The following is a 16671-nucleotide window of genomic DNA, read 5'->3' on the forward strand; positions in this document are numbered from 1 at the left end:
AACAACGCATTGTGAGACTGGAAAACGTAATCATCGTAAGAGCGCCGGAGAAGAAAGTATCGGTTGGAATGGTGGAATTCCATAGGATGAGAGAAGCTCGAGATGATCGTGCGCCCGCGGTCCGATCCACGGCAGATTCAGCGGTATCGCCCGCAGGAAATAAGATCGCTACGATGGTCGATCGATCGTTAGCGAAGCCGTTATCGCCATTAAATATGGCGCGTGTATCGCGCGGCTTTAAACGTTCATCGCGAGTCGCCCCGATGATGCAAAGAGCGACTGATTCGTTCCTCGCGCAGCCTCTTTATCTTCGTCTCGTTATCTGCATCGTAACGCGGTATCGCGTTGCGCACCGACGCTGCCCGACGCCGATAAGCGTCCAAGCCGGGAAAACGACCACGATTACGCGGACCGTCGATGGGTTCGCGATTAATCGGAAGGCACCTCGAGTTCCGGGAATCTTTCATGGCCGCTTGGACACTCAAAGATAGACACTGTCCGCGGAAAACGTTTCTAGAATTCTCGGAACAACATTCCGTCATTTTAGAATTAACTAAACCTCGTTAGGACTGAATCATCGTCCACTGTGTTTAGCGATAAAATTTAAAACTACGGTTCCGTACAGCGTTTCGAGTCCTCTGATAGACGAATGACGTTTCGTCTAAAAATAATCGTCATTAGTTGCAGGTGCGCGCGCCTCTTGTTCCGGAGAACGAACAAGGCTTCCAGGAACAACGAGCGATTACGACGTATTGTGTTTATGGCAGTTTTCGATGCTCGCGATACACGCGATTCGACGAACCACGATAGCAAGACGTTTCGGGATACACGACGCGATTAGCTCGGATCACGAACGATTAATTACGCGCACCTTTCGCGTACGAATGATCTAACGTTACATCGGAAAGAGTAGGATTCCATTGGAATACCAAATAATCGATTATTTTACGAGTAACGGAATTCTTCGAAATTTATTGTCTAAAGAAGAATGTTATTCGATAGAGAAAGAATTCCGATCATGTTCGATGTTTCGTTTCAGCGCAAGAATTTGAGAGTTTGAATGCACAGGCGAATGAAAATGGTTAAAAGCGATCGTGGTTAGAAAGGACGTGGTCTTGCAAGGTGACGGACACTCGAGTGGACATTTTCTGGGTGGTCAGCCGAGCTAACCACCGTACTACGACAAGTTTAACAGAGACTAAACGCTTAGGTTCGAGCGTAACTTGGCGTTTATCGGGGGGAAAAAAGCACGAAGGGGACGCAGCAACGCAGAGAGTCGTAATTGGATTGAAAAAAAGTGTTAACCTGGCCGGGAAAAATTGAGGGAAAAGAGAGTTTGTTGCCAACTATGCAGAGCGTAACAAAACCGCGCGTCCCGAGGCTCGAAAGTGGCGGATCTGGGCCGCTGTCGCGAGACAAAAAATTACAACTTGCCATGAATCGAGACGCGTTTTCTAAACGCTCTGTACGTCGATACAACGGCAGAAAAGTAGCGAAGCAAGAGTGGAAATGTTGAAAAAAAAACAAGGAACAAAAGTCAACTGTTAATTATCGTGTTGCAAGGCTGAGCCTCGATACCTATTAATATATCCGTGGTCCTTGAAACAGCGTGTAAATCTGTCTCGTCTGTTTATCAACGTTGAATCGATTCCATTTGTTTACGGTTCCCTTAATACGTCATCCTTGGGTCCAAGTAAAATTTGGCGATTTCCGAACCTTTTCGTCCTAAAATATTTCTCTGAAACGAGAAATGCTCGTCGTTAACTGACACTTTCCTGGACATTGTAAAACAGGACTGGATGTCTTTGGAGAAATTTTCGAGCAAACCAGAGGATATCGACGACGAATTTCCTCGGACACTGGAGGCTCCTGTGGAAATTCTGGAGGATCGGTAGTCCCGCGACGAAAACGAACAAGTAACTATCGACGGAAGCACGTATCGCGACGCAGAACCGCTCAACTCGAAGCAGAGAGAAGAACTGAGCGACTCGATAGGCGTACACACGCGGTGCGAGCAACATTTCGCTACATCGTGGACCGCTTCCCGGTATATCGTCTTCGGTTTCAAATTGCAGAGACGTCGACGGATACGAGTCGGTGGGCCAAGTTCTCAGGCATCGTCAGCGTCGTGGCGTTGCGATAACGCCGAGCTCAACTTATCCGAATCGCGCGTAACAGACGTGCTCGAACGCGAAACGAAACGACCGGGAAAGCGAAGCGAGCGACGGAGACGACGAACGCGTTCAAAGTGCCCGAGAGCAGTTCCAGTAACGCGATATTTACGCATTCCTCGCGCTATCGCTACGCTGGGTGTTTATTCGTGCTACTCGTTGAAAAAACAAATACGCGCACGGGGTTGCAGGAAACGAAAAAATAACGTGTCAGCAGTCGACTCCCGAGAAACGAAGTCTACAATTTTGGGAGAAATTTTCTACGAAAAAGAATTCATATAAACATCGATCCTGGATTCAGGAAAGAGACTCCGCAATAAGAAGAATATGGACAGGCTGAGTAAAATGTCTGACCTAACACGGGTCACTATTCCTTCTAGGGCTGATCTTTCTCTTTGGTCCACACTTGCAATTCCTTTTCTGAAATATTCCGCTTCCTACGTCGATGCTTCTAAAAGAATAATTTATTATAAACATGGACGTAACTGTGAACAATGGCGTATCTATGAGATCGCGTAGCTCGAGGACTCCCTGTAACGACAATGCGCCAAGGTTGCTCGATTCTGACTCGTACTCTATCTTTGTCGTTACACGATTCATGGATTATTTATATTATCGGAGTTTTGATTAATCGGACCCTGAGAAAGTAACTTCTCTTAGCGTGGATTACGAAAATTACGAAATATACTGCGATGCAGTAATTTTCAGTCGGATCATTATGGATCATAAAAAACGTTTCCGGTGTTACGTGTGCACACGTAATCACGATAAACATAGCACAGAATATGACGAATGTTCGGAATACGCTTCGGTCAACCATAAATAACCGCGTTGGTATACGAATACTTTTTACAAGGGGATAATTTCGTAAAAAGTTTACTCGATGGCTCTAAATTACGATCGTGAGAATTCGCGAGCGAGGAAACGCACCGTGGTCAATTAAATTCTCGCGTCGGACGAGTTTATTCATTCGCCGCGATAGGACGGACGACAACAAGATGAAAGAGAGACGAGGGGGTGGCACGAGCATTACCATAGTCCCGTCGACGCGATCGAAACGAAACATCGAAGCGGGCATGTACTTTCCCTCTGTCAAAGAAAAAATTATCTGACGCGTACAGCGACGATTAAACGGTTCGGACAATTCGAGGGGGACGATCGGCTGCAAATATTTACCTGCAAATTTGCTCTTCCCCGATTAAATTCTCGCTAAACAAATTTACGCCGATGGAGGAGGGCGGTGTTTAGGTGTTGGATAAACTTGGCGACAACGCTTGATGAGATAAAGCAACCAGGGACCGAAGAAACCCGGCTATTCCAATTTCTTTTTCTCTTATCTGTTTCAGTAAATATAGCTGTATAGCACTTTGTATTAAGTAATACTTTCTCTACCGAAAGGGATACTTTTATTATTTGTACTCAGGAAAAGTGGACAAGTATACAGGGTGTTCGGCCACCCCTGGGAAAGATTTCAATGGGAGATTTTAGAGGCCAAAATAGGCTTCGTTAAAAAGTTATTAAAAAATTAAATTATAAAATTTCAAATCATGAAACACCCTGTATTTTCTCATTGAACGGGACTTGAAATAACAACTGTAGCTGTTTTCTTTCGTGAATCTTGTTTGTTTGCAGAAACGTTACGGTGACTCGTGGAAGAACGGATGATCGATTAACGTTCGCGAAAGGGAAAGACATTTTTTCCTGTATCCGTTTGCGATACGAAGCAGAAACGTTGCGTGTGTTTGCAAGAGGTGGAAGCACCGGAGGAGATGCGTGAGAACCAAGAGCACCGCGGGGCCGTTTAATTGCGTCGCGGCGCGTAAACGTATCCTCGTGAACGCGTACGCAAAAGCGGCCGTACGCACGCATATCGCGGAACGCTAATTACGAGCGCTGCCCGGGCCTCTGTTCGATCGCGGCCGTGTTAGAAACCTTTGCAGGTGTAAGTTACGCGATAACAGTGCGCCGGGTTACGAACCTCGCGCAAAAGGGCGCGGCGCGAGCGCGTCGACGCGTTTTGCGCTTCGGGGATGCGCATTCGCGACCGTTTCGTGCCTCTATGCACGATTCCCCCCACTCATCGCAGGTTCCTATGTTAGAATTAATCTCAGAATTTGCAATCTATGGGTGAAACAACGAGGGTGGACCTACCCTCGAATTTGGACGATGAAACGACGAACTGTTCCGCCTCAGAATTGATATGAGAAATACCTGGGACGAGAAGTTTTCTGGAAGTCAGTCGTAAATTCGTCAAAGTTAGGTTACGACTTACCTGAAACAGAAAAGAAAAAACAGAGTCAGCGACAAAGAATAATTTAAGAGAGCTTGATAGTAACTAGCGAAAAACCTTATTTGCGGATAGATTAGACTATTAACTCAGCCGTTTTCAGCAGACGCGATTCCAATTTCAGTCGTCGATAGCCGTACGGAGTCCAACGAATTGTGATCCTCCCGATACAGTAAATTTTCCACGCATGGTTGTGCTCGCGTCGAACGCAAACTACGTAGGAATTATTGCACGCCGGTGTACGTACGGTTCAGCGCTAATTACAAACGAGGTACACGCGCTCGGTACAACGTTTCTCCACGATCGTAGCCCTATTAAGAAGCTTTTACCAGTGGTAAGTTACCTCTCCGCCTTGGAATCGGGTTATGAACCTCGCGTAGCGTAAGCGTGACTGCACGCCGTTCAACGATATCCGTTCCTCGTCTCCCCCTTTGCCGTACGATCCGACGAAAACGCCTTCCCTTTCAGGGACAACGATCTAAACATCGGTCCTCGAACCATCTTCAGGGACACGATTACGTAAACATACGGTTCTCAGGTAAAACACGTTCCAAGTTTCGCGCGAGCCTTCAAGGTGTGGACACAACCGTTCTTGTTGACACAACTGTCGCGCTTTCTAACGCGATAGATGGCTGAAATTAACACTGTGTTTCCTCGGTGTCAACAAACGTTTCGCGAACTAGAGTTCTTACGATAACTTCGTGGAATTTCGATCTGTTTTACGATCATATTTTCAGCGGAATATTTTTTAAAAACGATGTACGCGCAGTTGGAACGTATTTCGATGCTCGTAGATAGAAAAAAGGTCCCGATTACCGATCGTAGGTGGGGGAAACGGTACACGCGAGAGCGAGCCGTGCAAAAAAGTCAATCGGAACGAGAGAAAGAAACGCGCTCCCGGAGAAAGGTTTTTCGATATCATTGAAAAGCTGGCACTGACGCGAGCGAGCGTTTTCACGCTGATTAAACGGTCGTCGGTGTGATAATTGGCGCGATACGCCAATTAATTCGACTCTCGTACGCGAGACAAGCCTGGTTTTTTCCTCGTAAGAGAGGACACATCGTAGCTGACCTGCTTAACGCTCGTTAATTCGCGTTATCGATTTATCAGCGACAACGAGACCGCCGGTTGCGAATCGTAGCTCGCGGATTTAGCAGATTTCAATAGGTTTCGATCGCCTCGGGGCGAATTATTTCCGTGAATCGTGACCCGGATACGTTAGAGTATCGCTCAAGTAATTTACCCGAGTGCGTTATTTCAGGGTGTGAACGCCGTAACCGTGCACAGCACGGCCAGCGCCGAGCTATTATTATTACCAACGGTGCAACACCCATTAGTTTCAAATATTTACATTCCTAGATGCACTATTAGACGGCAATCACGTTGATTCGTGAAATAGAGAAAAAGAAAGTACGCGGACAAATCGAAAGGCAACGTATGTGGGGCAAGGTTGTCTCGTTCGAACTGCATCGATGAACGTGTATTTTTTGATACGATACAGATTTCAATTTATTTTTTAGTAATGAATAATCGAGTATAGAGGGTTGATCGTCACGCTGGCCCAACGATGCGGCAAAAAGGGGGTAAAAATCGCTCGTTTTGCTATCACGGTTTGCAGGTTTGCGCAAACACTCGCATTCAAAACGATTTTCCATGCTTTCTCGAGCGTTTCCCGCTCGGACGGTCCATGTTGGTGGCGCTCGATGGAGAACGCTCGCGGTTGTTCGGTTTATTTATGTAAATGGATGGTAATCGAGATTAATGGACGCACGATGCCGCTGCGAATCGAGGGGCTTATTAACGGTTATTGGCGCTAAATCGGGAGAGGCTGCTTGCCGTCGAGGACAAGCCTCTCGAGGACTATGGTCGCCGAAATTACATCGCCGGTCCCATCGTCACGAACCACCCTCGATCGGGCGTCCATCGATCGGCGGCTACTTGGCTCGGTTTTAATCGAAGACAATTGGTAATCTTGCCCGACGATCGCTTTCTTTATCAGACGCCGCAAAATCGACGACTCGTACAAGAACAGTAAACGATCGATGAAACTGGCGTACAACAATTTATTCACGACGCTTATTCGATCGAATAGTAAAATATTTAAAAGAACGAAACGTAAAACATTCATTATTTCCATCGAGGTACAATGGCTACCTTCGTTTACATCAATCGTTTTTTAAATTAATCATCGGAGCAACGAATCGAAAATTTCTCATCGAAATTAAATTCTGTAATAAATCGAACGCTGATCCGACGAATTTAAAAAACAAATTGTCTCGATTGTCGTACGACAAAATTTTATTGCAGATTTCCGTTCAATTAGGTTTCGATAATTCGTTGACCGTCCGGAATCGCTGCGGAGAATTGGTTTCCAAGCGGCCAATAATTCCGAGACATCGGAAGTCACGCGACGCGACGCGAAACGAGCGAACAGAAGGAGTTACGCGCTCGTCGGGAATTGAAATTAGTTACGGAACCGTAGCGATTTTCGTCGTTTGCATAAAGTTTTCTAATTTAACGCGAGATGCACCGGCACTGAGAATATCTGCGTCGTGCGTTACGATCGATGAAAAATCCTAATCGCCCGTTCAAACAACCGTCCGTTATAATGGTCGTCGTGGCCGATAAACGTAATGTCGTTAATTAGCGAGGGAATGCACGGCCTAACGGTGGTAAATTCGAAAAAGAATCTTCCGTAGGAATAAGAATTAGGTAGATGGAATATTTTATGAAATTAATTAATAGAGTAAATCGACAATTTTTACGAGGCAGAACCGGATTCGGGCGTTTTTACTACTTTTAAAGTTTAGCATACTAGTCGTTAAATTTTAATAAATGCAAATCGTTCGTGAATTAACAACGGGGATCGTGCGTCGGCGTAAATTAAGAACAAAGGAATGGAAAACTGTGACCGAGGGTAGGCGCTATAGTTGCATTCACCGGGATGTACGTTACCGACTCTGAACGCAGACTCGATGTACGCGGCTGGAGTGTTTCTTTCCCTTGCTTCTCGCACCCCTGACCCTCACACTTGGCCACTCGGTCATTGTGTGCCGAACAATGAACCGTCTCTCGATATACCCTGCCTCGTCGCTTAGGTGCGCTCACCTACACGCGTCGCAGCCAGCGCTGCTTATGTGAATTATGCTCCGTACGTCGCTGGTTTAATTAGTAGCGAGGTAACAGGACTGTCGGGTGACTGTACAGAATCGTTCTTGGCCTCCGAAGCTCGCAACAACCAGCAAAAACATCTTTTATCGATTATTCGAAGAATTTCTGCTCAGGGGCAACGAGCAACTCCGTTCCGGTAGATATTAATTCGACCAAGTTGTCTATCGACGTTCAAAATCCAATTCCGTCTGGTTCCCTCGGGCCCCCGATATCCAGCCTCGTTAAGTAGCGACTGTAACTAGTTTACCCGCGACCGTTTCGAGCGAACCCCCATATTTCGCCTTAATACGAACGATACAGAAATTTCGCGAGCGCCGTTTCCCCGGGGTAACCTTCGACAAATTCAATTTCCGCGGCATTCTGGTTTAGGCCTCGTTTAAATTTTATATCAGACGCGTCAGGATCAACCTGCCTGCGATTAGCTCCGGGCGAAACGAATCCTTCTCGCCTGGCTGCCTCGTCCACGCCCATGAATGTTCCCAACGTGCTTCCCGTTTTCCGAACTTTCCTTCGAGAAGACTCACTCTCCGGGCAATTATTTTTATCGTTTTAACGTAATATATCTGGAACTTGGCGACGTAAGTCGGGCTAAATCGTAAACAGAATCCTCATCGTCCAGATGGGTTAATAACTAATGCAATAATTCTTTTAAAAAGCATGTAACTAGCGTTGTACGTAATTAATGAGACTTTTACACGTATTATGCAACTGTATTATATCGAAGGGTGTACAAACCCGTAAATAAATAAAGGGATAAAAAAGCGTCCGCTAAACGAGTCTTAGAATCGGAGCAAGGAAAACGAATATGGCGGACACGATGGACGCGTGGACGAAGAAGTTTGAGGTTGGATCTCGATTTGAGGATTTCTTTGTAAAATAGGTACCAGAGTGATATTGGTGGAGGTTGTTCGAGATCGAGAACAGGTTGAGGCTCGCAACAGACACCGCGTATATCGTGCACGTAGCGTAAAGCCGCGTCACAGAGCTCGTCCGATGCACGCACACCGATCCGACGAGCGTGTACCCACACGTACCTATGTATAACATGGAGTCTAGGAAGCACGTAAGACGAGTGCAGCTCTTCTAACGGTAATTCCTTTAGACCAGTACCGCAACTTCTGCAACCCAGAAGAGTCGATGCTGCTTCTGCTGCGGCTGTTTCTTCTGTTACCGAACGCCACGACGACTGGCGACCGACCGGCTTCGCGGCTATCTCGAGGAACGAGCCAATCATCCGTCCCGTGGCTTCTTTCTTCTCCGTTCTCTCGGGGTCCCCGTCTATCCGTTTGCTCGTACCTCGTTTCGCCGTCCTTCTGCTCCGATCCGGACGAGAGAGTTCATTCTTGACGGCACGACGCGCGCGCAAAAGAGAAAGACCCGATCGACCGATGAATCGCGCAACGACCAAGGGGGACTAGAAGATGTCGACCAGGAAAAGTAACAGTAACCTTCTCGTAGCCGCGCTACCGTGAACTTGCTCGACCTCCTGCAATTAGCGTGATCCTTGACGCAGCGCGGCTACGATCAAGCTGCCTGCACGACTTTAATTATTGCCTAGAGTCCCTCGCTACTCTCGCCCCGGCGACTCGTAATTTCCTTCCGCCATCCGACCGCGTCCTCGAATTAGTCCGACCATCCTCCACGAGCTCCTTCGACAACAAAACTCTAGCCGACGCGTGGAAAATATTACAAATTTCCTTGTACTCTTCCCTCGTAATTATAAGTATATTTTAAAACTAAGGAAAATAAGATGACTCTGGTCCGCACAACTCGTAACACAGTTGGCTGATTTCTAACGAGTATTCCGGAGGTTCGCGGAATTGTAACGGTCCAGACATCAATCGACCGTAATTTGTTCCTATTTCCTCCGCATTGTGCTACCTTCTACTACGTTTGCTTTTCGCGGTAAGCATTCATTCGCAGAAAACGGTTCGACGTAACGTGCTCGAGACTATCTTTAAGTCGCTGTTCAATGGCGAGCAACCCATTCTATCGTCGAAAAGTACGGTAAAAATAACAGATGTTTACCTTTAACAATATCCATTAAATCTCTAGTAACATCTTTGTGCATTTGAAGCGACTTTAAGATTAGGTACAACGAAAAGACGTGAATTGTATATAGAATACGGTGAAAGCGTGCCTTGTAACCGTTGAAAAATGTAAACGGAAGGAAGAAATGGTCGACAAATGCGGTGCGTCCATTAACCCTGTAGAAACCCCCGCGTGGCTTCTGGCGCTCGTAAAATCGAATGATCGCGACAAAGGGAATCGAACATCGAACCGAAAAGCTACGGGCAACCTGTATAATGGAACGCATCGAAGGAGACCGAGGCAGAGAAGGTCGGCGATCTTTAATTCAGGGAGGACGCGGACCTCTACAAAGCCTTTATCGAAATTCCCAAAGTGAACGAGCTCGTCAAAGCGATCGAGGATCGACGGGACAGGTAAATACGACGACGCGACGCACGAGCATTCTTCGTCCCCTTTTTCCGCGCGTCGCATTTAGATCGGTTGGCCAGCCACCAAAACTCTCGACCGACCGCTCGCGAAAGCTAGAGAAAACTATTTTATTCCGATACAATTTTCCGTGCTCGTGAAACTATTATAATAATCTCGTCGCGAACGCGACTAGGACGCGCTCGTCCCGCAACTGTCTAATTGACCACTCGTTTCTTTGCTCGCTTCCAGCTAAAAACTTGCGTAAACGTCTGTCGTCTAAATATCATGGCGCGGATAACGGTTCTGGCGCGAATCCCTCGGATGCTTCTTGTCCATTTCGTTGCGGAAGCCGACGGGCGAAAATTAAATCGAATATCTCGAGCGCGTCGACGGGATTTAATTTTACGCGCGGCTGTTTCCTCTGCGCACTACGAAGACGCAAAAGTGAACGACAAGATTCAGAATTTTTCAGAGGAAAACTCACGCACGGGTTAAACAAACTGAGGAAACGTTAGCGACCGATAATCGTTTCGATGGTGAAAAGCTGATCGCGACAAGGGTTTCCAGTTATTGTTTCTCTTGGAGGGGTCCGGGCTCGCCGAGGACGCAGTTCCCCCGCCGTGAAATAATGAGGAAGCGTTCGCGTTGTCTGCGTGAACCCGCGAAACGGAAGTCGATAACGAAAAAAAAGCAACGATCGCGGCTCGCTGCGGCGCAGGGAAAAAGTCGAGCGGGCAACAAATGAATTTTACCCCGACGCGCATCCTCTGGTCCGTCGACGCGTGCACTTCTCCGCTCTCGTTTCATCCCCCTCGACGCACCTGACTCCACTTCAAACTCAGTCTACCAGGAGGTCTCTATTTGCAACCGGGGTGTCTGTGTGCCAGACAGTGCGTGCACGCAATTGTGTTCACCGCTCGCGTTTTCCTCTTCCGCGGATCGAAATTCGAACGGACGTTCGCTTCGCGATCCTCGATGGACTCGCGACCAGCATATTTTATTTATTTATCAGAAACAGCTTCATTGAACGCGAGGGTCGCTTGGAAAATTCCAGCCTAGCCCACTGTCGAGGATACCAAGTTTTATTTAAGAAATGGCTATTCCTGGCGTTTGGAGAATTCGTTTAAATTCGTTAAAAAGTGTTGTTTTAGATCCCTAAAAGAAAGGACACGGATGCCCTTTGGTGCAGAGTCGTCGTATAGGTGTCCTCGAGTCGTTCAAGGCGATTCGCCGAGAAAGTTCACCGACGACACCGCCAATTGGCAATTGCATCGTCTGATAGCATAATGACGGAATGGACGAACGGATGCGTGCACGCATTTGACGCATCTACGCGGTGCGTTTCGTTCTGGCAAAGTGGTGAATGAACGCGGTGCAACGTATTTGTCCGTGCACTGTACCGTCGAGGTTGCGAAACGAGTAGGAAGAGATAGGATTAAATGATAATGCAGCCCATTGGACGCATAAAATGTACATTAAACAGATTCGACGGAACGAGCGAACTGTTATTCGCCAAGACTACCGCTTTCCTCGGTCGGGGTAATTTACAGTCGAGAAACAAAGTCACTGGAATTGCAGTTTTCAGGAAGGAGGCGAAAGTTCCATCTGGAATATTTACGGGTCCGATTCCTGCTGCTTTCGATCAAATGTTTTCAGGCATGTTTATATCTCTGTTCAAGCGTATGCAAATCTCTCGTAACTTTATTGCCCCCTGTCGATATGGGAGCGAGCGTGGGTCTCTAGTGTCTCGTTATCCCATGATTTTCCCGACCCAATTAGGTTGCATAATTTTCACAGACTAGTTTCGACAAATAAGAAGCTGGACGCGAGACAAAGGCAGCCCCCTATGAACCTTTAAAAGGCTCGCTGTTCCGAAGACCTACTATCTAGAATTAAACCATTCTATCGCAACGGCGGAGCAAAGAATAGTATCGCCACGATCTACCTAGACTTTCGAAGATAAGTTTTACGTCGGAATTTTCGCGGTGTGAAAGCGACGATGGGCGATTTCGTCGATGGAATACTCGTCGAAAAAGCGTCGACGAAACGCACCGTCCCGCGGAAATTGCAATTGCGCGCGTATTTGTTTGGCTTCATAGTTGAAACGCAGCCTTCCGTGGACCGTCGATCCGCGTTTCGTTCCCGCGAGAGTTCGCAGCCTTCTGAAAAATGGAACACCGCCGGAAGTTCGTTTGCCGCGCTAGACGCGAGTAACGAACAAACACTGTCAACGTCTATGCAATTTGCACGAGAAACAACGACGGTCCCGCGGCTTACGAAACGCTGCAACGTTTTATGCAACGTTTACACGAAACGCTGACGAGATTCGAAATTCAGAGCCGAATTACACGACTGTCTGCTAGACGGTCCTCGGTGGTTCAAAGCAAGTTCGCCTATCCGAATCCTTTTGTAAATTAATTGCTTTCCCTGGCAAGAAATAAGAATGGAAATTGAATTAAAGGTCCCGACGATTCCAGCGTTGAAATAACTGAGAAGACGTATGTATAGAAAGCGAGCCATAAACTCGCCGTTACTATGATCGACGGCAAAACAGTACGGACTACCGATGCAGAATTAATGGCAGCGTGTTTTATTTTTAAAGCCAGGTCGTTAAAAGTGAATAACTTATGTATAATACCGAAATAAATTCAAGGTCTTATAATAATTTTTTCCAAACTTCGAAACAATATAATAATCTTGACCAACGGGGTAAATTCTTTACGATATCGCGTTATTCCCGGCTGTTTTTAATACGGCCGCACGTTTACGAGCGATCTCGTTTACGTCTTACAATTGACCGCAGCACGGCTCGATGAACGAGGGAGCGCATCATCGTCGGAATTATTACAGCTTCCGGTGACGTTAAGCGAATCTATAGGGAGCGTTGCGCGCGGAAGCTGTAACTCGTCGCCCTTACGTCACCGCGAAACCGTGCATACAACGAAAACGCGACATTTTTATGCCTGCTCCTGATACGTTGCTCGTTCTATAAAAATTACAATCCGAATGGTAAAATAAAACGGGCGTTCGACTGGTCGACGCGAGCAAGAACGTGTTTCCTTTATCGGGATAAAAAAAAGAAAGAAGCGAATCGCAATCTTGGCCGCGATCCTTTTACGACTTTCCGCAACTTTCGGTTTCTTACTGCCCGTGCAAAAGAACTGTCAGCGAATTCAGCGACCGTACCCCGCGCGACCGTGCCGAATTTCGTGCACCGAGGTCTCCGAAGCGAGGCAAAAGTTGGCAAAAAGTAAAGAGGAGCCGCGACGCGGGGTACGAGGGGGGCAACGACGGGGACGTCTCCCGCCGGAATCGCAAACGATCTCACGTATTCTCGTTGAAATTATCCAAAATTCTGACTGCAGGAGATCCTGCAGCGGCGATTGCCCCGCGTAACGAGTCCCGACGAAGCGAGCTGCCAATTTGGCAGCGTCTTCGGGACGATAAATCAGCCTCAACCGAGACGGCGAACCTGCCGAACTGTATGTATCCGCGTTCTTCGAACTCTCCGTTACCCAACCATTGTCACGCTGATGCTCCAAAAAAGTTCAATTTATTCCAACGTTTCGCGTTCGCCGGCAATAACCCTGGAGCAACTCGGGCTTTTTGGCTCGAGAATCGACGCTTGTCGTCGTCCCTTCGGTCCAACGCGATTCTCCCGTGTTTGCCGAACGTCCTCGAATTAGGAACGCGGCAATTACGAAATCTACCGAAACTTCAAACGGACGAAAAATCATATTTAAGTGTTGTACCATTGAAAACCCAACGCAAGCTCTTGCTTGTTGTTCTACTGTCAAGAATAAAGGTTCGTTCACACGAACCCTTCCGTTTGTTCCCCAACGGACACCAAGCGTTAGGCCCAAAACGAGCATAGTCCGTTTAGGTTAACGAGCCCAGGGAAGTGTAACGAGAGCAGTCGAAGGTAGGATGGCGACTGTGGCCGGGGAGAAGGTGAAAAATGAGACGCAAGGAGAATACGACGAGGTGTTCCGAAAGTCGCCGAGCGGTTTCGTGGAAGGGCTTCGTTTTCGAAGGTTAGCGAACCAGCAAGAATGCGGCTGGCTGACAGCAGAATGGGGATCCAGCAGGATCGATGATCGAGAGACCGCGATTGTTCTTCGCCAAAGACCCGGTCCTCCGGGTTTCTCCCTTTTCGCGGAGGACACAATGCGCCCGTGGAAAAAGAATATTCGAGGCAGCCGGTGCTCGTTAAAACGAATCCTCCGCGCTCGATGATAATTAATAAGGCTCGATGAAAGAGTCCACCGAAAGAAGGATGGTTTAAAAGACCGGCGAGAGGAAACGGAAGACGAAGAACGATCGCGGTCCTCTCGAAACGCTCTCGCATTTCTTCGCGTTAGGGATACATGCAACTCTTCGAATCGTTTGCCATCGATTTCGATCAGAGCGGTCACTGGTGCTAAGAACGACCAGTTAATCGAAAGCAAAAACCCTCTGACGACTGTCCAATTCTTTTGCAGCGTGAATGATAGAATTCCGGTCCTCTTTACGTGTTCGTGAAACATGTATTTCAAGTTTGAAAACTCTGGGAATCGTTTAGGCTATTTTTCTTTATTCGAATAGAGTACTCGGGGTGAACACGCGAACGACGGGAGAAACGATCGTACATCTATTTTTCCCGGCGACGTCGATCCGGTTCGATCGGACGCGCGGCGCCTGTTCCGAGGCGCCTTAACTCCGAACGAAATCTCCGACGCTCTGCGAAAGGAACAGCGAGGGTTCGCGGGGGAGGAACGGATGGAATTTCCTTTTCGACGAGGCAAAGCGCGCGCGGGAGAAGGCTGTACGCGGCGAGGTATAGGGAAATAAAAGGAGGAGGGTTCCGGGCAGAAAAGCAACGCCGCCATTAACGAGCGATCGAGGCGGCTGCGACGAGGCGCGATTAATTTCCCCACGGCTTCTTGCATTACGTTTAATTAACATAATCCGCCGGCGGGATCGGTACGTGGCGTGCTTTACGCACCACGCATGCACGCGCGTGTTACACAATTCTACGCCGCTAAGAGGATTTTATCCGAATTCGTTATTCTCTCGATAGCCGAAGCTTTAAAGTTAATGGAGTTTTTTCGTTTTTACAAGTGTAAAGCGCGCCTAGACAGGGTCCAAGAGTCCATTAAGAGAGATTATAAATAAAATCTCTGTCGTTAGCCCCGTTTTTACAGCGTCCACGGAAACTGTAGCGTGGATTTCGAAACGGTCGGCGCCTTTTTGCGAGCTGATCGCAATAGCAACCGGAAAGAAGGCTATTCGCGCTGGTTCTCGGCGCGTCCGACACGGTTTTCGAGGGAACAGGATCAGACTTTGGCTAGAAATCGCTTCGTCACCGACGCGGCTCAGCCTTCGGGATCGTGTCGCAACAATGTCGTTGGTAATTAGAATATTTTCATTTCTGTCCGCGTCCGGCGAGCTCTCTCAGCCTCTTTGCGCCGCAACCCTCGGTCGGTCGCGTGGGTGGGACCGGTTTTAAGTCGCGTTCACGCGCGCGACGCGACGCGACTCTCTCTCGGTGTGTATGTAGGACTCTGTGTACCAGAACGGAACTAGTTCGTTCTAGCAGAACGTCGAGCCGATCGGTGGAAAGGAGAAAGATGCCTGGATCCCCTTTCCCTCTCGTGGTCGTTCGTCGAGCGCATTTGCCTTTCACGGCTCGCTCGCGTACACGCGCTCGAGCTTCATTGAAACTGCGAGGCTTCGCTCGCAGCTTCTTTCCAAAGTTAAAAATTCATGCTCGACGACCACTGGCCCCCATAATTTCGTAACCGTCCGTCGTGGAATCGAGTTCGCGCGTTGGCTGCCACGGTGGTCACCGATGACCGGTACTCTGAACGCACCAAGTGTTGTACAATAGGAATTATTATCGAGGAACTTATGATCTCTGTACAGTACACTATACTAGTAGGCAAGTTTTGCAAACGCTTTGGAAGCGTCTCAACAATCGGTGAACGATTGCTGTGACTTCGACGTTCTTCCGTACAATAAAGATGATCATGACGATCAAGTTCCATCGGATAACGGATAACGAATAACGGATAACGGACGTACAACAGGATGATGAATCGGTAATTCGCGTTACATCTGTATTGAAGATAATCGCTATGCTTTTGTACGCAACTGCTGCCCAAGATATAATTCCTGATGTACACTGTGCGACCCACGTATGGTCCAAACGGTGCAAATGTATTCTAATCCCAAGAATACCATTATCAAGTCCAGAAATAGCACTCGAATTATAAGAAAATTAAAGCAATTTGAAAATTGCACTCGAGGCGCCAATCACCGATGACCACCATCAACAGCCAATGTCAGCGATCGAAATTTTCCACTCGCATTTTTCCGTCCAAGGCTGAGCCCTGATAACATCGAGACGTCGAGTGTCCCGCGTTCGCTGATTTTAATCGAACAAGCCGCCTTCGAGCTTTCCGTTTTCCGCGTTCCGCGCGTCGCTCCCGTCCAAGGTAATTGTTTGTTTAATTCGATCCACCTATGCTACCGTCCGCGAACCTCTTTACTCTCATTGGACGATCCTCGAGGCTCCCTCGACGCCTAGGCGGCAAACTCGACTCTTTACTTTCCTCGGATTA

At 47.8% G+C, this 16671-nt stretch overlaps 1 protein-coding gene across 6 annotated transcripts in view; it reads right to left on the bottom strand.

Annotated features, from left to right (window-relative positions):
• The window catches only part of Prosap (SH3 and multiple ankyrin repeat domains prosap), a 166020-nt gene that overhangs the window by 132315 nt on the left and 17034 nt on the right, over positions 1-16671 (bottom strand). The window contains exon 1 of one of the 6 annotated variants that reach the window (XM_076763330.1): positions 4323-4354. The exons of the other annotated variants lie outside the window; for them this stretch is intronic. The gene's annotated coding sequence lies outside the window, so the exon portion shown is untranslated. Of the gene's footprint in view, positions 1-4322; positions 4355-16671 lie in introns of those variants that run through there. 6 annotated transcript variants of the gene reach the window in all.

Source organism: Colletes latitarsis, chromosome 4, assembly GCF_051014445.1.
Source record: "Colletes latitarsis isolate SP2378_abdomen chromosome 4, iyColLati1, whole genome shotgun sequence".
NCBI classification, from domain to species: domain Eukaryota; kingdom Metazoa; phylum Arthropoda; class Insecta; order Hymenoptera; family Colletidae; genus Colletes; species Colletes latitarsis.